Below are 23782 nucleotides of genomic sequence, written 5' to 3' on the forward strand. Positions count from 1 at the left end.
TTACGTATCCGAGGGTGGCAAGGAGGCTCTGCGTTCTACCTCACTGTCTACTAATTCTACATGAACAGGGTCCACGGATTGAGTGCTGGGCGTGCACTGGGTTTGCAATGTATCGGCCAGCAGCTCTGCTTTTTCGTCATCATCAAAGGCCGCGAGTTGGCCTGAGGGGCCTACGAGGGGGGGCATAGTTACTACCGTATCCGATTTGAGAGTACGAGCTAAGCGGTAGTAAGACCTTTGGGAGGGCGCGAGTCCTTCTAAGAAATCAGACCATCTGGCATCTCGGACTTCGGCGATGCGAGACTTTACGTCGCGTTGTAGGGCACGCATTTGAATACGATTTTCCGCGGTAGGATACCTGTCGTAGGCGCGTATCGAGGCGTTCTTAGCTCTAAGGAGTTCCCTAATATCGTCGGACAATTTGAAGCGGTGAAGGAAGTCCTCCGCTACAACTTGTTTCGATGACCTATCTAATGTCGAGGTGATGTGTGATGTTAAGATGTCTATGGCTTCAGCGGTATCCTGAGGAGACGGGGTAGAGTCCGGGTTAAACGGGAGCGATGGTGGATCAGATTCAGCCAGGCTGATGCCCAGCGTGTGCCAATCCACCACAGTCCTCGTGACGGGAACGGAATCGGGAGCGCGACCGAGCTTCATGACGACGGGACGGTGGTCTGAATCTAACTCTGAAACTACTTCGATCGAGTGTAAGCGCAGAGTTACGTTTTTTAATAACGCTATGTCGAGTATATCCGGGCGATGCGCGATATTTAGCGGGTAGTGAGTCGGGGTTAACGGAGCGACGATATCGAAGGCGAGATCATCGACTAACGCGTCAAGCCGCCTGCCATTCGGGGTTGTGGTGTGTGAGTTCCACCTGATGTGTTTACAATTTAGGTCGCCCGCCAGAATGACAGAGCTCCCCATACCGAGCAGCGCCTCAATATCGCTGCTTAGAACGATCTTATCCGGTGGAAGATAAATGGACGCGATAACGATCGGCGCGTGTCCCGTCAGTGAGATTCGGCACACTGATGCTTCGATATTAGCGAGCGCGGGAGGATCGAGCGGGACGCAATGCAGGGCTCTTCTATAGTAAATAACGGTACCACCACCACGGGCAGAGAGCCTGTCGTTCCTGACCATGTTATAGTTCGCGATTTTAGGGTCACGGCGCGCGGGCTTAAGTAGGGTCTCCTGCACTAAGAAAATGTCAATTTGATGGTCACGCAAAAAATCACAAACCTGATCACGTTGATTTGCGAGACCGTAAGCGTTAAAAAATCCTATTGTTACGGATAAGGGTTTTATTCTACTAATGTACGCCATTGATTACCGGCGGAGTGAGGGGAGGACGTACGTATTTAACGACGCGTATACGTCAGCGTATTCTTGCACAACGGCGATGAAATGTTGTGCAGTGGAGGCGGCGCGAATGGCGTCACCCAAAGCGTTAACACGCTCAAAGTTGATCGACTGAAAAAAGTCGATCGCTAGAGCGAGATTTTCGGACGCGGTCGGAGGGCAGGTCGCGGGGGAGGGACGTATCGCGGGGGTGGGACGAGTCGCGGGGGAGAGAGTTGTAGCCGTGTTCGTGTACGGCAACGGTTTAGCCCAAGCCGAGACGCTGGGCACCGACGCCGGCACGAAAGCAGGCTTAGCCTTCGGCACAGAGGGTACCGTGGCTTTGATGTCTGGGCCGGAAGCTCGGAGGCGGTTTTGACGGGCGACGCGGCGATTTATTTTTGGAGCTCGGGGGCATCCACGGTAGTTCGCGGGGTGACCTTGTGTTCGGCACAGGACACAGCTAGGCGGTTCCGTCGCGGTTTTTTGGTCGCGAGCGCAGAGGGCCGTGGCGTGATCGCCCAAACACTTAACACATCGGGGGCGCGCGTGACAGTTACGGGAAGAGTGCCCGTACAGTTGGCAGTTATGGCACTGACTAGGAGTGCCTTTTTTATGGGGGACTTCGACGGCAATACCGGAGAGCCTACAGACGGTCCGAATGTTAAAAATTTGCTTACCCTCGGGGGTAGGCTGGAGGGCGACTAAAACCATATTGTATGGCTCCCTACCGCGGCCGGTGTGCATGCGGTGCACGGAATTTACTGGTAGGCCTTGTTCTATCAGATCTGCCTTGACGAGATCGGCATCTAGCTCCTTCGGGATTCCACGTATGACAACGCGGAGTTCGCGCTCCTCCTGGAGCGTATAAGTGTGGAAACTTATACGCTCCTTTCGGAGGTAACTTGAGAGGGCCCTATGGTCGTCGGGTGTCGTTACTTTTATTTGAATCCCGTTGGCGAGATTACGGGCGCTGGCAAAATTAATATTTTTGGCCTTAAGGGCCAGGGAAACTCGGTCCCAAGCTGCCTTCTCTTGAAGGATAACCGGGGGAGGGGTCTGAGTTTTAGATTGCGCCACCGGTCGCGGCGACGGAGTGGCACGGGCTGGAGGCGCAACGGGAGTCTGAGGGCGGGGGCGCGACGCGTTCGCGGCTTTGCTAATTTTAGCGGCCGCGAGAGCTCGAGACTCCGCGGCACGCTTCTTACCCTTTTGTACCAGGGTGAATCCATCCGTCGATGAGGCGGGGGCGAGGTCGACCTCCATCTCCGAGTCAGAGTCGGAGGACGAGGAGGCGGGCGCAGGTGACCTACAAGCAGGAGTTTTGGAGGGCGCGACGGAGGCCGCGGATGATCGCGCTGCTGGAACGGTGGCCACGGCGGACGACGCAGTAGTTTTACTCGCCAGTATAGGCGACGCGGGAACGGCAGGCACGACGGAGGCTGCGGTGCTCGATGTAGACGCTTTGCACGCAGGTACAGGCGACGCAGGAGCAGCGAGCACGGCGGAGTCTTCGAGAGAGCTCGCAGTGTGATTGGCCTTGAAAGCCAGAAACTCTGAGGCGAGCTGTGGGTGACGAAGTCGGAGGAATTCCACGAATACAGCGTCCATGATCGCTGAGTACCCAGGTGGGGCGGCCCCGGGTCTTGAAAACACTCGCCTTGCGGCGAGGCCCCAACATCTCGGACCTGAGCTGTTCTATTGAACACAGGGTGGGCCACCTAATGAAGATCATCAACACTATTACCGTAAATATAGTCATTTATATATAGCAACCTATTAACTCTAAACATTGACAAAACCAAATTTTTAACATTTGCAAGCAGAAAATCTGTCCAACCCCCGCGTGATTCCATTACTCTCAAGGCCCATGTATGTAATGGACGATATTCCGCATGTAATTGCTCGGAGATTGCTAGGACTGATAATATCAGATACTTGGGGGTGTTGGTGGATAGCTGTTTCAATTGGTATGATCAACTGGAACTTGTGACGACGCGCATTCGAAGCTTAATTTTTATTTTTAAAAAGCTAAGAGGCTCGGCAGATAAGCAAATATTGCTTACCGTATACACTTCCCTTTGCGAGTCGCTTATAACTTATTGCATCCCTATTTGGGGATGTGCCTGCAAGACAAAGTTTATTAATATCGAACGAGCGCAAAGGGCAGTGCTTAAGGTGATGCTGGGGAAGCCTTTTGGGTACTCTACTAGACAACTGTATCGTGACGCAGGAGTGCTGACGGTTAGACAACTGTTTATCCACAGGTCCGTTCTGCGACAGCACTCCTGCCTCCCATCAATGCCAGAAACTTCACTTTCCACGAGGAGACGAAAACCGGCCTTTGACACTATTGTTTGTAGGACGGAATTTGCCAGACGACAGATTTATTCGTCAGGTAGCAGAATTTATAATAAAGTAAATATATCTCAGCAGATAGATGGCTTAAATAGGTATGACGTTAAAAATAATCTGAAGTCTTGGCTCTTAAACTTAGACTATTTTGAAACAGAACAAGTCGTGTTGTAAAAATGTATAATGATGTATATATAGTATGATATACTGTTGATTTATTGTAGCTAATTTTAAATTAATATTTTATATAATAATAGATAATATAATACATAATAATATTTTATACTTTATTGTATGACACACATACACACACACACAAACACACTAACACACTAACACACATAAACTCACACACACACACACACGCACGTACTATATTCTTACAGATCGTTCTTCCTGGTTAACTTTCTTTACCTGGTGACCTAGCACTGAACCACTGACTTTTGTAACACAGGTTTTTCCTAGCATAAAAGTCAGGGAATATTGTTATTGTATACCTCATAAAAAAGCCATGTATATTATTATACTAGTGTTAAGTATTTTTGTACGTGTTTGTATTTTAAGAGGCTTGAATAAATATTATTATTATTATTATTATTTTATAAACGTTCAACGGGTAAATGATTAAACCTATATAAAACATAATTTCTTTAATTAAAAAAAAGCTGAAATAATTACCTATTCCAAGATTAATTATGTTAAGTACCTATGTCTAAATATATAATTACAATTAAATAAATTCTATAATAAACTTCTAATTCTAATACTTCTATTAAAGTTACTAAAAAATTATGTTTATGCTGGGCAGTTTTCGTGTATTTTAAAGGTTACGCCATTACGGCAAAGTTTGTTTACGAAATAGCACCCTTAGAATGGAAGTGGTATAACTAAAAAATTTAAGATTAGTTTTATATTTCAAAACACTTATGTATTATTATTAAGAACCTACATTTTAAATAATACGTGAAGCAAAAATGTTGTAGCCCTTTTTACGAAAATTGCGCGGACGGAGAAGTATGAAATTTCCCACACTTATAGAGAATATAGAGAAGTAGTGCAGATTGCTAATATATTTTTTTTAATAGTGCATAAACAATAAAAAAATAAACTAAATCAATAAAAAAACCTTACACACAATACCATATATTTGACACACACACACACACATGCATTTATACTTTTTTGTTTATTGATTTATCAATCTGTGGTCAAATTGAGAATAGATTAATATTTTTTGTCTTTAATATTATTTTTCTATAATGTAGCCTTAGTGACATAGAGCAATGATTATTATAGAAATGATGATAATAGAAAGGTGACAATAGAACTATAATAATGTTCAAACTTAAAATTTAAATAAATTATGGTCTAATTTCGACCACTGGACTACCATTAGTAGATAATAATAAAATCATTTATTGCCTTTCACACAGATTTAGATTATTACAGGCAGCCTACAAGGAAACAACAAAAAAACAAAGCACTATTATATCATTTCTGGCAAGCAGCTCAACATTTGCATTTGTATATTATTAATAGGAATTTTATTACAATTTATGAGGATTTTGACAAGTACGGATTAGTATAGATATAGTTACATATTATTATTGTAAATTAAATTAGTTTTATAAGTGCAATAAAAAATAATTTAAATGATAAAATGATAAAGCCATACCTTTTTCCAATGTGACGATTAGATGGTATCCTATTATTCTATTCTATATTATTCTATCAGCTTATAAAATTAAACAGTCTCTTTTAGTCTAGAAAAAGACAAAGTACTCTTTCTGCCTTTTTCAAATAAAATGGCATGTCTTAAAGTGTTTAAACCGAAAAACTAAAAAAATACAATTATTGTATTACAATATTGAAGTTTACCAGAAAATAAGAATTTTGGGTTGAGCCACTTTAATTCTAAAGGTACAAAATAGTATTGAACACGTGACATTACCCGAATAATTTTGAAAGTAGTTGGTTCCCATTAAAATACTGTTAAAATGCATTGTATTTCATTTAGACGGTCTAATGCCAAAACACCACGTGCTACCAATATACGAGAAATAATATTATTGCTACTCTCGGTGAATAAACGCCCTGCGAATCGAGTAGCATATCTCAACTCACACTCACAATTCTTCATTTTTCACCGTATAGAACGTAAACTCGATTTGATTTTGATTTATTTATTTACAATTGAACAACTAAGAAAAAAAGGTGAAAAGATATTTTGGATATTTTTTCACTAAATTGTGTGAATTGTTTTATTTTGTCTATTTAATGTTTCTTAGTTAATGCGTATTTAATATTTCTTTGTGTATAAGTGTAATTTTGAGATCGTCCTGGCCTAAAGGTTAAGGCGTCCGGTGTATTCGTAACTTGCGATGCACCGGTGTTCGAATCCCGCCGGCGGGTATCAATTTTTCTAATGAAATACGTACTTATCAAATTTTTACGATTGACTTTCACTGTAAAGGAATAGCATCATGTAATAAAAATCAAAACCGCAAAATTAATTTGCGTAATTACTGGTGGTAGGACGTCTTGTGAGTCCGCACGGGTAGGTACCACTACCCTGCCTATTTTTGCCGTGAAACAGTAATGCGTTTCGGTTTGAAGGGTGGGACAACCATTGTAACTATGCTGAGACCTTAGAACTAATATCTCAAGGTGGGAGGCGGCATTTGCGTTGTAGATGTCTATGGGCTCCGGTAACCACTTAAGATTAGGTGGGCCGGGAGCTCGTCCACCCATCTATGCAATAACAAAATAACGTTGGTTTGTTAAGTATCTGTGAAAGTGCGAAAATGTAAATTTTTTTAACAAAACCGCTGGACGTAGCTTCTCGAAGTCTTCGAAAAAGTCCACTGAAATAAATCTCAGTAAATAATCAGCATTTTACAGAGATTATATTTTATCCCATATCATCTGATCTCATTGCATTTCATTCCATGCCAATCGATTAATCAAATCCATTACACTCCATATTATAATTTTTCATAAAAAAAGATTAGGCTCTATGGCGTGATACTTTTGCCTCTCTAGTTGGAAAAATAAAACTACTAAAGAAATACTCGATCGAAACGATAAAATCCACTAATTTGTAACACGCACTCGCATAAATGTCATTCGTGGTACTCATTTCGGTAAAATTACTCGGTTACGAGATCACAACGTTAATATGAACTCGCACTCACAACGCGCACACCGAGTACGTTTGCCGCTAGGGGCGCTGTTTCAATTGCATACTTGAGCAAACTGGCTCGCTATCGAGAACGTTACAAAACTCGCACTAAGCACACTGAGTGCGAGTTAGTCAATTTGCAGGACGTTTATTCATCTTGATAAGCGATATTTTTTTCTTTTATATTGGTAGCACGCAAGGTTTGTTTTTAAGGCGTTTAATTGAAATGCCAAGCTTTCTAACGATATTTATAATTAGTCGGGTAATGGGTAATGTACCTGTGCTTAGTGAGAGTTTTTTTAATTACTCAATCGATGTTAATGTTATGTTTAATTTGTGTGAGGTTGTATCAGTGCCACCTAGTGGTAAACTTATGAATCCCATTTTGTGGGAGAGAGAAAGTTTGTTTATGTTGCTGTCTCATGTATCGAATAGCTTTACCGAAGTGAGCCTCTCGATTATTGTATGTGCAAATTAATGGATTTTGAGAGTATTTCTTTTTTTTTTTTTTTTTTTTTTTTTTTTTTTTTTTTTTTTTTTTTTTTTTTTTTTTTTTTTTTTTTCCTACCTATGCTGATAGCCTTGAGAGGCTATTTCAGCTTCACCCTAACGTTTGTAGGTGAGCTCGCGGGGCTCAACCGGAGAGTTGCTAACACTGACCCTAGCAAGAGCAGTGCTTCGCAGAATCTACCACCGGATCGGAAACGCGACCCACTGAGAAGATCCGGCGAGAAACTCAGTGGGCTGTGTCTGTGGGTTAGTTCGCTCGTCGAGCCCTTCGTCGCAAGCGACGGGTTCGACGAGGACGGTGACCGGTGCTTGTGGTGCCTAAGAGCACCGTTAATGGATCAGGAGGATCCGTAATGACGTGCTTTGGGCGACGTCGACGGTTTACCATTCGGTCTACTGGGTCGGGTATGTAATTTCCAGCGGCTACGATGAGAGGGTTCTCATGTCGTGCCGCCTTCTCAAAATGGCGCAGCGATGCCGACTGTAGATACTTACTAAATGAGTCGAGCTCCAGGTCATCATGGAGATCCACATTCCTAAGGAACCATGGCGCTCCGACGGCTATCCTGCAGAATTGTGATTGAATAACCTGAAGGGATTTCAAGTGGGTGCGGGCTGCGTGAGCGAACACTACGCTTGCATACGTCATGACGGGGCGTATACAAGTTTTGTAGAGAGTTACCTTATTGCGGAGGGACAGTTTGCTTCGACTACAAAGCATTGGATAGAGTCGTCCTAGAATAAACGCGGCGCGGTCGCGTACCGTTTTTATATGGGGACGGAATGTCATCCCTCTGTCGAGGGTGACGCCTAGATATTTGACCTTCGAGACCCACGGTATGGGCTGGCCAAAGAGAATGATGGGACTAACGGCGGAGGTGTTTGCGCGCCTACTACGGAGTGGGATGCTCGAAGTGATGTTCGGAGGGCGACCCCTTTTGAAGAGCACCGCTGCGCTTTTCGTGGGGTTGATGTCAATTCGCCACTTCCGGAACCACTGTCCCATGGTGGCTACTGCGATCTGGAGTCGCCGATGAAGCAGCGACATCTTCCTACACGAGTAGTAGATAGCCGTGTCATCGGCGAAGAGCGCTAGATGGGTCTCGGGAGACCGGGGTATATCATTGATATACAAACTAAATAATAACGGGGAGAGCGCGGAGCCTTGCGGGACTCCGGCAGTCAGTTGACGGGGACGAGAACGAGTTCCCTCTACTCGATATCGAAACGAACGGTTCGACAAGAAGTCTCGTATGATGAGCACAAGTCTGTCTGGCACTCCCATGTTGTACAGTTTGTAAATTAAACCGTTGTGCCAGACTTTGTCGAACGCCTTCGCGATGTCGAAGAAGAGGGCGCCGGTCGGGATTTGTTTACGCCTATTTAGTCCTATCAGGATGTGCTCCGTGAGGCGGTGCACTTGTTGTACGCACGAGTGTTTAGAGCGGAATCCGAACTGTTCGTCTATGAGAATTTTGTTCGCGGTAACAAAATCCCAGAGGCGTTTCCTAAGGAGCCGTTCGTAAATTTTTCCTATCGTCGGGAGGAGACTAATCGGACGGTAACTAGATGTTTCGTTTGTCGGTTTGCCCGGCTTATGTATACCGATAACGTCCGCTTCTTTCCACACCGCGGGAAAGATGCAGTGCGTCATAGCGGCATTTAAAATTGTAGCCAACATTGCTATCAGTTGGACTGGCAAGAGTTTTAGCGCGCGGTTGCGAATGCCGTCGGAGCCGGATGCCTTCCTAGGTTGGAGATTGTGGATCGCGTCTCTAACTTCGTCAGTGGTAATGGGGGGTAACGCGTCCGAGGGCGGCAGGGAAGCTCTGCGCTCGACCTCCCTGTCGACTAACTCGGTGTGTTCGGGGTCCGCGTGTTGAGTGCTGGTGGTACACTGCTCTTGCAGTGCATCGGCCAGCAGCTCAGCCTTGTCATCGTCATCGAATGCCGGTGGTTGGCCTGAAAGGCGTACGAGGGGAGGCATAGTAGCGGTAGTTTCGGATTTGAGAGTCCTAGCTAGTCGCCAGTATGCTTGGTGGGAGGGCGCGAGTTGTTCTAAATAACTATGCCAATTATCGTTACGCGCGTCGCTTAGGCGGGAGTGGACTTCGCGTTGTAGACGACGCATCCGAATCCGGTTTGAATGCGTGGGAAGCCGATCGTAGGCCCGGATTGCCGCGTTCCTAACTCTTAAGAGATTCCTAAGTTCGGAGGATAGTCTGATGCGGTGGAAGCTGTCCTCCACATCGACTTCTTTTGAAGATCTAATGATCGCGGAAGAAATGTGATCGGTAATGATGTTTATGGATTCGACGGTGTCCTCGGGGGATAGATTCGAATCCAGGCCGTAAGGGAGGATTGGCGGAGCGGCTTCGGCTAGGCACGTGCCCAGCTTATTCCAATCCACCATGGTCCTCGTAACAGTGACTGGGTTGTGAGGGCAACCGAGCTGCATAAGGACAGGTCGGTGGTCTGAGTCGAGCTCTGACAGTGCTTCGATGGAACGTAAGCGCAGAGTTACGTTCCTAAGCAATGCCAGGTCTATAGTGCTCGGACGGAGCGCGATGTTATACGGATAACATGTTGGAGTTGGGGGACCGACTACTTCAAAAGTGAGGTCGTCTATAAACGCGTCGAGACGCCTACCGTTAACGTTCGTACGATGGCAGTTCCACCTAGTGTGGTGGCAATTTAAATCGCCTGCCAGGATGACGGAGTCTCCCATGCCGAACAGTGACTCGATGTCACTGCTCAGGAGGGGCTTGTCCGGGGGGAGATAAACGGATGCGATGACGATCGGCTGGTGTCCCGTCAGCGAGATACGGCACACTGACGCCTCGATATGTAAGAGCGAGGGAGTATCGAGAGGGACAACGTGCAGGGCCCGCCTATAGTAAATGGCAGTCCCGCCTTTGGAGGCGGTGAGTCTGTCATTCCTAACCATGACGTAATTCGCGACTTTCGGGTCACGACGCGAGGGCTTCAGACAGGTCTCCTGCACTAACAAAATATCTACAAGATTGTCGCGGAGGAATTCGAAAATTTGATCGCGTTGCCGCGCGAGTCCGTTAGCATTGTAGAATGCTAACGTAAGGGAATACGGTTTTTCTCTACCTTTTTGCGCCATTGATTACCGGTAAAGAATTTTTATAACGTGCGAGACACGGACTCGTAGACGTCCATGTGATCGAAAGCGGCCGCGAGCCGCTGTTCGGGGGTTACCGACCTACGGATAGCATCTGCGAACGATCGCAGACGGTCAAAGTTTACCGCGGTGACGAAGTCGCGCACGAGCGCGAAGTCGTTGACGACTGAGGGTTGCGGGGGGCGGTACGCGGGCGCGGGGCGAGGTGCGAGCAGGGGCTGAGGCGCGTGACGTGTCGCAGGCGGGAGCTGGGGTACGTTTTGTGTTCCCTCCTTCGTATACGGCAGCGGTTTTTTCCACGCCGAGACGGTGGGAACCGCAGCCGGTACGAAGGCTGGTTTCGGCACTGAAGGCGCCGAAGTCTTTGGGTCGACGGTTCGGGGGGCTGGGTGGTTCGGGCGTTTACGCGGAGCCCTAGGACATCCGCGGTAGTTTGCCGGGTGCCCTTGCTTAAGGCATAGGACACAGCTTGGGGGTTCCGTCGCGGTTTCCCTAACACGCGAACATTCTGTGGTTGCGTGATCGCCGAGGCATTTCACGCAGCGGGGGCGCGCGTGGCAATTACGCGCTGAGTGGCCATAGAGCTGGCACCTGTGGCACTGCCCGGGAGTACCACGTTTATGGGGGGCTTCGATGGTGACCCCGGAGAGGCCGCATATCGTTTTGAGACATGAGATTCTTTTCTTTGCCTCCGGGGTTGATTCTAGCGCGACGAGAATCATATTGTACGGCTGTCTGCCGCGTCCGCTGTGCATCCGGTGCACACTAATTATTGGGAGGGACTGACCGATCAGATCCTCCTTTACGTAGTCTATGTCGAGTTCCTTGGGGACTCCACGTATCACTACGCGGAGTTCGCGGTCCTCCTGAAGAGCATAGGTGTGATAACCTATGTTCTCCTTTCGGAGGTAAGCAGAGAGGGCCCTATGGTCGCCCGGCGTTGCGACCTTAATCTGAATCCCATGCGCGACGTTACGCGCATGGGTATAATTAATTTTGTTGGCCTGAAGGGCCTGGGATACGCGATTCCACGCTGACTTCTCCTGGAGTATCAGCGGGGGCGGGACAACTGTTTTAGGCGCGGGCGCGGTTTTTGGGCGCGGCGGTGGGATTACGCGGCGGGCGGAGTCCGACTCCGGCGTTACGACTACCTGCGGTCGGGAGGCGGTCGCGGACTTCGTTTGCTTCGTCATGGAGCTCCGGGACTCCACGACGCGAGTACGCTTTTTACCGCGCGTTACAGTTTGGAACCCATCCGAGGTTCCGGGTTGAGGGCTAGTTGCGGACTCGAAGTCCATCTCCGATTCGGTATCGGAGCCTGAACTAGACGCTATTGAGGTCGCGACGGACGAAACTGACGTGATTGACGCGGGCGCGGAGGTAGCGGGTAGCGGGGGCGTTAGACGCTACGGCGGCGGCGTGCGTACGTGCGCTTGAACACGGACCGGCGGCGGGGCACGCGAGGCATGCCTGCGAGGCATGTTTGGCGACGGCGGCGAGAGATGCGGGGGGAGAATATTTACCAAATGAGGCCCTATAGGCTTCGAATTCGGGCGCGATTGACGGATATTTTTCCCGAATGAAGTCGATGAAAAGTTTTTCCTCCATCTTTACGTGATTTTCGCCCGGGGGGGGGGCGGCCCCGGGACTTAAACACGCGCTCGCCTTGCGGCGAGGCCCCTGCGTCGGTAACACTAAATTGGCCGAAGCGATTCTAGGAATTTTAGAAATTTTAGTGAATAGAATAAATAGAATAGAATTAGAGTGAATAGAACCACTGCACAGTTCCCGGGCGGCAATGCCTTGCAATTAGGCGCAGGTACAAATTCCGAGAAACACTTGAGCCACAGATGTGCCACGAACAATGATCTATTATCACCGGTAGTCACTTCCGACAAAACAATGAGCACGTCCACGCGCGTCGGTTGCTCAAATCGGAATGTTGAGTATTTCTTCACTTTCAAGCCAGTTAAGTAGTCACTAAAAATTTTTTCGTGAAACCAATACAATATCAAGATTTTTTCTTTCGTTTTTCATAATAATATTGTTTTTTAAGGTTTTATCTATTCTAATGGTTTATACACATATATTTTTTCGGTTAGAAAATTTTATCAACGTCTAGCTAGCTGTAAATACTGCTTGTAACATTGCTTTTTTTTTTGAAAGAGTTGGTTGATGAGAGAGGGAGTGAGATAGAGTATTCTTTATTGTACACATAATGAATAAATACTGCGAACAATATTAACCAAAAAAAAAAGAGTTCAATTCTTGGTCTTATCGCTAAGAGCGATCTCTTCCAGACAACCATTAGGTGGGCAAGAATCATTTCGAAATGAATTGCAGACGGTGTACCTATCTATTGAAATATATACATACACAAAAAAAATCAAATTTATGCTGGGCAGTTACTAAAAAATCAAATTTATGCTGGGCGGTTTTCGTGTATTTTAAAGGTTACGCCATTACGGCAAAGTTTGTTTACGAAATCTCTTCTATATCGTTCCCTCACTACTGAGGATCGCGACCACATGCGATGTACTTCCAATGCACCCGATCATGGGTGGCATGGACTGCATGGTACAGACTACCACCGAGTGCTTCTCTTGCCAGATCTGACCATCTGGCTGGTGTTCTGCCCACGGCGCGCTTGCCTTCCATTCGACCCGTAATTATGAGCTTCTCTAATTCATGTCTGGGAGACCGCATGATGTGTCCGAAGAAGCTCATAACACGTTCCCGGCAGATGGAAGAGAGCCTTTTTCGGATGCCTAGCTGCCTTAGTATGGACTCGTTTGTTCGCATGGCAGTCCACGGTATTCGCAACATCCTCCGCCACACCCACATTTCAAAGGCATCGATCTTTTTGATATCCCGGCTTTTTATGCACCATGTCTCCGCCCCGTAGAGGAATATGGGAAAGATCAGTGCCCGCACCAAGCGCACTTTGGTTATACATCGGATGCTACGATTTTTCCATATCTTCCTGAGATTGGCCATCGCACTTTTAGCCATTCCGGATCTTCGGCGTATCTCCCCCATGCAGCCACCCTCGGATGTTATTTGCGACCCAAGATATATGAATTCTGCTACTTAGCAGACTTACTACTTACTTACTTTAGCAGACTTACTACTTACTTACTTTACGAAATAGCACCCTTAGAATTGAAATGGTATAACTAAAAAATTTAAGATAATTAGTTTTATATTTCAAAACACTTATGTATTAGACTTAGAACTATAATAATGTTCAAACTTAAAATTTAAATAAATTATGGTCGAATTTCAACCACTGGACTACCATTAGTAGGTAATAATAAAATAATTTATTGCCTTTCACACAGATTTAGATTATTACAGGCAGCCTACAAGGAAACAACAAAAAAAACAAAACACTAATATATCATTTCTGGCAAGCAGCTCAACATTTGCACTTGTATATTATTAATAGGAATTTTATTAAGAATATTGACAATTTATGAGGACTTTGACAAGTACGGATTAATATAGTTACATATTGTAAATTAAATTAGTTTTATAAGTGCAATAAAAAATAATTTTAATGATAAAATTACCATTACCATACCGTATCGTTTTCCAATGTGACGATTAGAGGGTATCCTATTATTCTTTTCTATATTATTCTATCTATACTAATATTATAAAGAGGAAAGATTTGTTTGTTTGTTTGTTTCGAATAGGCTCCGAAACGACTGGACCGATTTGAAAAATTCTTTTTCCATTAGAAGCCGACATTGTCCCTGATGAACATAGGCTACTTTTTTTTTATTTATTTTTTTGGTTTCATGTGTGTTTTAATGTTTCCGAAGCGAAGCGAGGGCGGGTCGCTAGTCAGCTTATAAAATTAAACAGTCACTTTTAGTCTAGAAAAGGACAAAGTACTCTTTCTGTCTTTTTCAAATAAAATGCATGCCTTAAAGTGTTTAAACCGAAAAACTAAAAAAATACAATTCTTGTATTCTAATATTGAAGTTTACCATAAAATAAGAATTTTGGGTTGAGCCACTTTAATTCTAAAGGTACAAAATAATATTGAACACGTGACATTACCCGAATAATTTTGAAAGCAGCGTGTTCCCATTAAAATACTGTTAAAATACGTTGTATTTCATTTAGACGGTCTAATGCCAAAACACCACGCTACCAATATACGAGAAAATATATTATTGCTGCTCTCGGTGAATAAACGTCCTGCGAATCGAATAGCATATTATGTCAACTCACACTCACAATTCTTCATTTTTCACCGAGTAGAACGTAAACTCGATTTGCGCAGTTGTTATATTATTTGATGTATTTTACCAAACTCGCACTGAGAGCACATTTGTTGAATTTTGTAAAAATGAAAAGAATCCAATATGAATTTGATTTGTTGGTAAGTTTTAAGAAAGAATGCATAATAAAGGTATTTACAAAATTTTATGAGTTATTAAAGTAAGCTTGTGATATTTTTTGGTGTATTTGTTCACTGTCTTTGTTTTTAAAAGAACTTGCTTTCACTAACGAGCTAGAACGTTTAGAAAATCTTAAATTTGTTGATTGTTTCAATTCTTTGTATAATAACTTATGAGTCTTCTTTTCTTAAATTCGATCCAATAATATTTAATATAGGATTATTTTAAATTCAATGCTTTATACTAAGCTCGTCTTGTACTGTAGCCGTCGGGCGAGTGCATCCCCCAAGCAAAACATTGCGTGCGGCGATTTTGATTTATTCACTTACAATTTAACAACTAGGAAAAAAGATGAAAAGACGTTTTGGAGGGACCGCGAGGAGCTAAGTTGTGTGAATTGTTTTATTTTGTCTATTTAATGTTTCTTAGTTAATGCGTTCTTAATATTTCTTCGGGTATAAGTATGAAATTTTGAGATCGTCCTGGCCTAAAGGTTAAGGTGTCCGGTGCATTCGTATCTTGCGATGCACCGGTGTTCTAACCCCGCCGCACACTGTATTATTATCGAGATCTAGCAGAACTTAATTCAATCTTGCGTGAATTTATCTTTTTTTAATTTTACGTGTCATAAAATGTTAATATTAGATGTTATTTCGTATTTCTAAATAAATAAATAACATTAATTATTAATAAAAATCATTTATTTCTTTTTCTTTAAAAATATTATTTTTAATACTGCAACTTTGTTCTAAATACACAAGAAATATATTTTACACCCCTAAATATATTCTAGACTAAAAAAAATTCGCATAACCTTCTACCCATCTTCCTCCGTCGAGTAAGTTTCTTCTCCCATGTTCTATTTTGAACTGTTGATTTGGAAGATAGAAGTGGATCAGTAGGCTTAATGCGAGTTTCAAAAAAGGAATCGATTGACTCGCATCGAGTGTACGCTCTTCACGGTGAAGCGTGCGGAGCTCTGTAGGCTTAGTGCGAGTTTCAAAAATGGAATCGATTGACTCGCATCGAGTGTACGCTCTTCACGGTGAAACGTGCGGAGCTCTGTAGGCTTAGTGCGAGTTTCAAAAATGGAATCGATTGACTCGCATCGAGTGTACGCTCTTCACGGTGAAACGTGCGGAGCTCTGAGTGCGAGTTACTCGATTTGCAGGACGTTTATTCATCTTGAGAAGCGATATTTTTTTCTTTTATATTGGTAGCACGCAAGGTTTTTTTTAAGGCGTTTAATTGAAATGCCAAGCTTTCTAACGATATTTATAATTAGTCGGGTAATGGGTAATGTACCTGTGCTTAGTGCGAGTTTTTTTAATTACTCAGTCGATGTTAATGTTATGTTTAATTTGTGTGAGTTTGTATCAGTGCCACCTAGTGGTAAGCTTATGAATCTCATTTTGTGGGAGAGAGAAGGTTTGTTTATGTTGCTGTCTCATGTATCGAATAGCTTTACCGAAGTGAGGCTCTCGATTATTGTATGCGCGAGTGCGAGTTGCAAATTAATGGATTTTGAGAGTATTTCTTCACTTTCAAGCAAGTTAAGTAGTCACTAAAAATTTTGCCGTGAAACCAATACAATATCAAGATTTTTTCTTTCGTTTTTAATAATAATGTTGTTTTTTAAGGTTTTATCTATTCTAATGGTTTAGACACATATATTTTTTCGGTTAGAAAATTTTATAGACGTCTAGCTAGTTGTAAATACATATTAATTCTTTGCTTTTTCATTTAATTCTTATTAAATCATTGCTTTTTTTTAAAGAGTTGTTTGATGAGAGAGAGAGAGCGAGATAGAGTTGATTTTTTTTTATTGCTTAGATGGATGGACGAGCTCACAGCCCACCTGATGTTAAGTGGTTACTGGAGCCCATAGACATCTACAACGTAAATGCGCCACCCACCTCGAGATATAAGTTCTAAGGTCTCAGTATAGTTACAACGGCTACCCCACCCTTCGAACCGAAACGCATTATTGCTTCACGGTGGAAATAGGCGGGGTGGTGGTACCTACCCGTGTGGACTCCCAAGAGGTCCTACCACCAGTGAAAGAGTATTCTTTATTGTACACAAAATGAATAAATATTGTAAAACATTTTTTCTTGGTCTTATCGCTAAGAGTGATCTCTTCCAGACAACCATTAGATGGGCAAGAATAATTTCGAAATGAATTGCACACTGTGTATCTATCTATTATAGAAATATATACACACACGCACATACACACGCGCGCACACACACACACACACACACACGCGCAATATACATATTTACAGGTACATACGTACAGATTTATATTTATAAATTATATAGAAATTTGAACAATGTAATAATAATTTTGCTTCTTTACACATTTATAAATAAGGATGGATGCTCGTAATAATTTTAGTATATTTGGGCCACCTAATGAAGATTATCAACACTATTACCTTAAATACAATCATTTTATACACGTTCAACGGGTAAAAGATTAAACCTATGTAAAACATAATTTCTTTAATTAAAAAAAGCTGAAATAATTACCTATTCCAAGATTAATTATGTTAAGTATGTCTCAATATGTAATTACAATTAAATAAATTCTATAATAAACTTCTAATTCTAATACTTCTATTAAAGTTACTAAAAAAATATGTTTATGCTGGGCAGTTTTCATGTATTTTAAAGGTTACGCCATTACGGCAAAGTTTGTTTACGAAATTGCACGCTTAGAATGGAAGTGGTATAACTAAAAAATTTAAGATTAGTTTTATATTTCAAAACACTTATGTATTATTATTAAGAACCTACATTTTAAGTAGGTAATACGTGCAGCAAAAATGTTGGACTCCTTTTTACGAAAATTGCGCGGACGGAGAAGTATGAAATTTCCCACACTCATAGAGAATATAGAGAAGTAGTGCAGATTGCTAATTTTTTTTTTTAATTGTGCATAAACAATAAAAAAATAAACTAAATGAATAAAAAAACCTTACACACATTACCATGTATTTGACACACACACACACACATGCATTTATACTTTTTTTGTTTATTGATTTATCAATCTGTGGTCAAATTGAGAATAGATTAATATTTTTTGTCTTTAATATTATTTTTCTATAATGTAGCCTTGGCGACATAGAGCAATGATTATTATAGAAATGATGATAATAGAAAGGTGACAATAGAACTATAATAATGTTCAAACTTAAAATTTAAATAAATTATGGTCAAATTTCGACCACTGGACTACCATTAGTAGATAATAATAAAATCATTTATTGCCTTTCACACAGATTTAGATTATTACAGGCAGCCTACAAGGAAACAACAAAAAAACAAAACACTATTATATCATTTCTGGCAAGCAGCTCAACATTTGCACTTGTATATTATTAATAGGAATTTTATTAAGAATATTGACAATTTATGAGGAATTTGACAAGTACGGATTAGTTATAGATATATGTAGTTACATATTGTAAATTAAATTAGTTTTATAAGTGCAATAAAAAATAATTTAAATGATAAAATGATAAAGCCATACCTTTTTCCAATGTGACGATTAGAGGGTATCCTATTATTCTTTTCTATATTATTCTATCAGCTTATAAAATTAAACAGTCTCTTTTAGTCTAGAAAAGGACAAAGTACTCTTTCTGTCTTTTTCAAATAAAATGGCATGCCTTAAAGTGTTTAAACCGAAAAACTAAAAAAATACAATTATTGTATTACAATATTGAAGTTTACCAGAAACTAAGAATTTTGGGTTGAGCCACTTTAATTCTAAAGGTACAAAATAGTATTGAACACGTGACATTACCCGAATAATTTTGAAAGTAGTTGGTTCCCATTAAAAGGCTGTTAAAATGCGTTGTATTTCATTTAGACGGTCTAATGCCAAAACATCACGTGCTACCAATATACGAGAAATAATATTATTGCTGCTCTCGGTGAATAAACGCCCTGCGAAGCGAGTAGCATATCTCAACTCACACTCACAATTCTTCATTTTTCACCGTATAGAACGTAAACTCGATTTGATTTTGATTTATTCATTTACAATTGAACAACTAGGAAAAAAAGGTGAAAAGACATTTTGGAGGGACCGCGAGGAGCTAAATTGTGTGAATTGTTTTATTTTGTCTATTTAATGTTTCTTAGTTAATGCGTATTTAATATTTCTTCGTGTATAAGTGTAATTTTGAGACCGTCCTGGCTTAAAGGTTAAGGCGTCCGGTGTATTCGTATCTTGCAATGCACCGGTGTTCTAATCCCGCCGGCGGGTATCAATTTTTCTAATGAAATATGTACTTATCAAATGTTTACGATTGACTTTCACTGTAAAGGAATAGCATCATGTAATAAAAATCAAACCCGCAAAATTAATTTTTGTAATTACTGGTGGTAGGACGTCTTGTGAGTCCGCACGGGTAGGTATCACCACCCTGCCTATTTTTGCCGTGAAGCAGTAATGCGTTTCGGTTTGAAGGGTGGGACAACCGTTGTAACTATACTGAGACCTTAGAACTAATATCTCAAGGTGGGAGGCGGCATTTGCGTTGTAGATGTCTATGGGCTCCGGTAACCACTTAAGATTAGGTGGGCCGGGAGCTCGTCCACCCATCTGTGCAATAACAAAGTAACGTGGGTTTATTAACTGTTTAGTATCTGTGAAAGTGCAAAAATTTTAAAAAATTAAACAAAACCGCTGGACGTAGCTTCTCGATGTCTTCGAAAAGGTCCACTGAAAAAAATCTCAGTATATAATCAGCATTTTGCAGAGATTATATTTTATCCCATATTATCTGATCTCATTTCATTTCATTCCATGCCAATTGATTAATGCTTCAAATTAATCAAATCCATTTCACTCCATATTATCATTTTTCATAAAAAAAAATTAGGTTCTATGGCATGATATTTTTGCCTCTCTAGTTGGAAAAATAAAACTACTAAAGAAATACTCGATCGAAACGTTAAAATCCACTAATTTGTAACACGCACTCGCACAAATGTCATTCGTAGTACTCATTTCGGTAAAATTACTCGGTTACGAGATCACAACGTTAATATGAACTCGCACTCACAAAATAACACCGAGTACGTTTGCCGCTAGGGGCGCTGTTCCAATTGCATACAAATTTGAGCAAACTGGCTCGCTAGTGAGAACGTTACAAAACTCGCACTAAGCACACTGAGTGCGAGTTACTCGATTTGCAGGACGTTTATTCATGTTGAGAAGCGATATTTTTTTCTTTTATATTGGTAGCACGCAAGGGTTTTTTTTAAGGCGTTTAATTGAAATGCCAAGCTTTCTAACGATGTTTATTTTGGGGAGATATATACGACAAAGGGAAGATCTTCCACCGAGCGGTGACATTGCTCGGTAGACCGACGGTCCGAATGTTGTTGTTCGGAACTTGTATATATGCGCTTTATCTTGAAAATGTCGTAAGCGAGATTCAGGCATCTGTCAATTATCTTGCGTTGTATGATGGCTACCTGCCACATCACTCCCCTCCGAGACTGGAGGTCGTGTCATTTTTTAGTTAGCGTTGTCCGTGCTGAGATTAGCTTGCAAGGGCCAGTGCTGCTCGAAGCCTGCGGTGAGTCGAGGCTGAGCTTGAATGCTGCGTGCGTGTCGCCAGTGCTGCTCGAAGTTTGCAGTGAGTCGAAACTGAGCTGAATGCTGCGTGATTGTCGCCAGTGCTGCTCGAAGTCTGCGGTGAGTCGAGACTGAGCTTGAATGTTGCGTGCGTGTCGTGCGTAGTCCATGTGATGCAGAGCTGCCACGCCGGAGATGTGTGACCCCAAGCGTTGATGATCCGGTCGTGGGCTGCGATGAACTGTAGCGGCGTGATGAGGCAGTGAAGTTGCGTGCCGTAGGACCAGGAAGCGCGGTGAGTCGGCTGCGATGGTCCTGTTGAGGCTGCGATGCTGGCTTGCTGTGGGACGACTGTCAATGACGTGTTTTTATCTGCGAGAATGCGGGGATTGTGGTAGCCGAAATTCTTGATGCGCTGATGATGAATCAGAAGGTTGCGTGTTCAGATCACGTCGGGTCACCAGTTTGGGGAGATATATACGACAAAGGGAAGATCTTCCACCGAGCGGTGACATTGCTCGGTAGACCGACGGTCCGAATGTTGTTGTTCGGAACTTGTATATATGCGCTTTATCTTGAAAATGTCGTAAGCGAGATTCAGGCATCTGTCAATTATCTTGCGTTGTATGATGGCTACCTGCCACATTTATAATTAGTCGGGTAATGGGTAATGTACCTGTGCTTAGTGCGAGTTTTTTTAATTACTCAGTCGATGTTAATGTTATGTTTAATTTGTGTGAGGTTGTATCAGTGCCACCTAGTGGTAAGTTTATGAATCTCATTTTGTGGGAGAGAGAAGGTTTGTTTATGTTGCTGTCTCATGTATCGAATAGCTTTACCGAAGTGAGCCTCTCGATTAATGTATGTGCGAGTGCGAGTTGCAAATTAATGGATTTTGAGAGTATTTCTTCACTTTCAAGCAAGTTAAGTAGTCACTAAAAATTTTGCCGTGAAACCAATACAATATCAAGATTTTTTCTTTCGTTTTTAAGAATAATGTTGTTTTTTAAGGTTTTATCTATTCTAATGGTTTATACACATATCTTTTTTCGGTTAGAAAATTTTATAGACGTCTAGCTAGTTGTAAATACATATTAATTCTTTGCTTTTTCATTTAATTCTTATTAAATCATTGCTTTTTTTTAAAGAGTTGTTTGATGAGAGAGAGAGAGAGTGAGATAGAGTTGTTTTTTTTTTATTGCTTAGATGGATGGACGAGCTCACAGCCCACCTGATGTTAAGTGGTTACTGGAGCCCATAGACATCTACAACGTAAATGCGCCACCCACCTCGAGATATAAGTTCTAAGGTCTCAGTATAGTTACAACGGCTACCCCACCCTTCGAGCCGAAACGCATTACTGCTTCACGGCGGAAATAGGCGGGGTGGTGGTACCTACCCGTGTGGACTCCCAAGAGGTCCTACCACCAGTGAAAGAGTATTCTTTATTGTACACAAAATGAATAAATATTGTGAAACATTCTTTCTTGGTCTTATCGCTAAGAGTGATCTCTTCCAGACAACCATTAGATGGGCAAGAATAATTTCGAAATGAATTGCACACTGTGTACCTATCTATTATAGAAATATATACACACATGCACATACACACGCGCACACACACACACACACACACGCGCGCGCAATATACATATTTACAGGTACATACGTACAGATTTATATTTATAAATTATATAGAAATTTGAACAATGTAATAATAATTTTGCTTCTTTACACATTTATAAATAAGGATGGATTCTCGTAATAATTTTAGTATATTTGGGCCACCTAATGAAGATCATCAACACTATTACCGTAAATACAATCATTTCATAAACGTTCAACGGGTAAATGATTAAACCTATGTAAAACATAATTTCTTTAATTAAAAAAAGCTGAAATAATTACCTATTCCAAGATTAATTATGTTAAGGATGTCTAAATATGTAATTACAATTAAATAAATTCTATAATAAACTTCTAATTCTAATACTTCTATTAAAGTTACTAAAAAAATATGTTTATGCTGGGCAGTTTTCGTGTATTTTAAAGGTTACGCCATTACGGCAAAGTTTGTGTACGAAATATCACCCTTAGAATGGAAGTGGTATAACTAAAAAAATTAAGATTAGTTTTATATTTCAAAACACTTATGTATTATTATTAAGAACCTACATTTTAAGTAGGTAATACGTGAAGCAAAAATGTTGTACCACTTTTTACGAAAATTGCGCGGACGGAGAAGTATGAAATTTCCCACACTTATAGAGAATATAGAGAAGTAGTGCAGATTGCTAATTTTTTTTTTTAATTGTGCATAAACAATAAAAAAATAAACTAAATTAATAAAAAAAACCTTACACACATTACCATGTATTTGACACACACACACACACACACATGCATTTATACTTTTTTTGTTTATTGATTTATCAATCTGTGGTCAAATTGAGAATAGATTAATATTTTTTGTCTTTAATATTATTTTTCTATAATGTAGCCTTGGCGACATAGAGCAATGATTATTATAGAAATGATGATAATAGAAAGGTGACAATAGAACTATAATAATGTTCAAACTTAAAATTTAAATAAATTATGGTCAAATTCGACCACTGGACTACCATTAGTAGATAATTATAAAATCATTTATTGCCTTTCACACAGATTTAGATTATTACAGGCAGCCTACAAGGAAACAACAAAAAAACAAAACACTAATATATCATTTCTGGCAAGCAGCTCAACATTTGCACTTGTATATTATTAATAGGAATTTTATTAAGAATATTGACAATTTATGAGGAATTTGACAAGTACGGATTAGTTATAGATATATGTAGTTACATATTGTAAATTAAATTAGTTTTATAAGTGCAATAAAAAATAATTTAAATGATAAAATGATAAAGCCATACCTTTTTCCAATGTGACGATTAGAGGGTATCCTATTATTCTTTTCTATATTATTCTATCAGCTTATAAAATTAAACAGTCTCTTTTAGTCTAGAAAAGGACAAAGTACTCTTTCTGTCTTTTTCAAATAAAATGGCATGTCTTAAAGTGTTTAAACCGAAAAACTAAAAAAATACAATTATTGTATTACAATATTGAAGTTTACCAGAAACTAAGAATTTTGGGGTTGAGCCACTTTAATTCTAAAGGTACAAAATAGTATTGAACACGTGACATTACCCGAATAATTTTGAAAGTAGTTGGTTCCCATTAAA

At 41.2% G+C, this 23782-nt stretch overlaps 1 protein-coding gene across 1 annotated transcript in view; it reads right to left on the minus strand.

Annotated features, from left to right (window-relative positions):
- The window catches only part of LOC134201789 (uncharacterized), a 587988-nt gene extending 566796 nt beyond the window's left edge, over positions 1 to 21192 (minus strand). Inside the window, exon 1 of the mRNA XM_062677020.1 lies at positions 20268 to 21192. The gene's annotated coding sequence lies outside the window, so the exon portion shown is untranslated. The remainder of the gene's footprint in view (positions 1 to 20267) is intronic.
- Positions 21193 to 23782: the final 2590 nt, after the last annotated feature.

The sequence above is a fragment of the Bombyx mori genome, chromosome W, assembly GCF_030269925.1.
Source record: "Bombyx mori chromosome W, ASM3026992v2".
Lineage (NCBI taxonomy): Eukaryota > Metazoa > Arthropoda > Insecta > Lepidoptera > Bombycidae > Bombyx > Bombyx mori.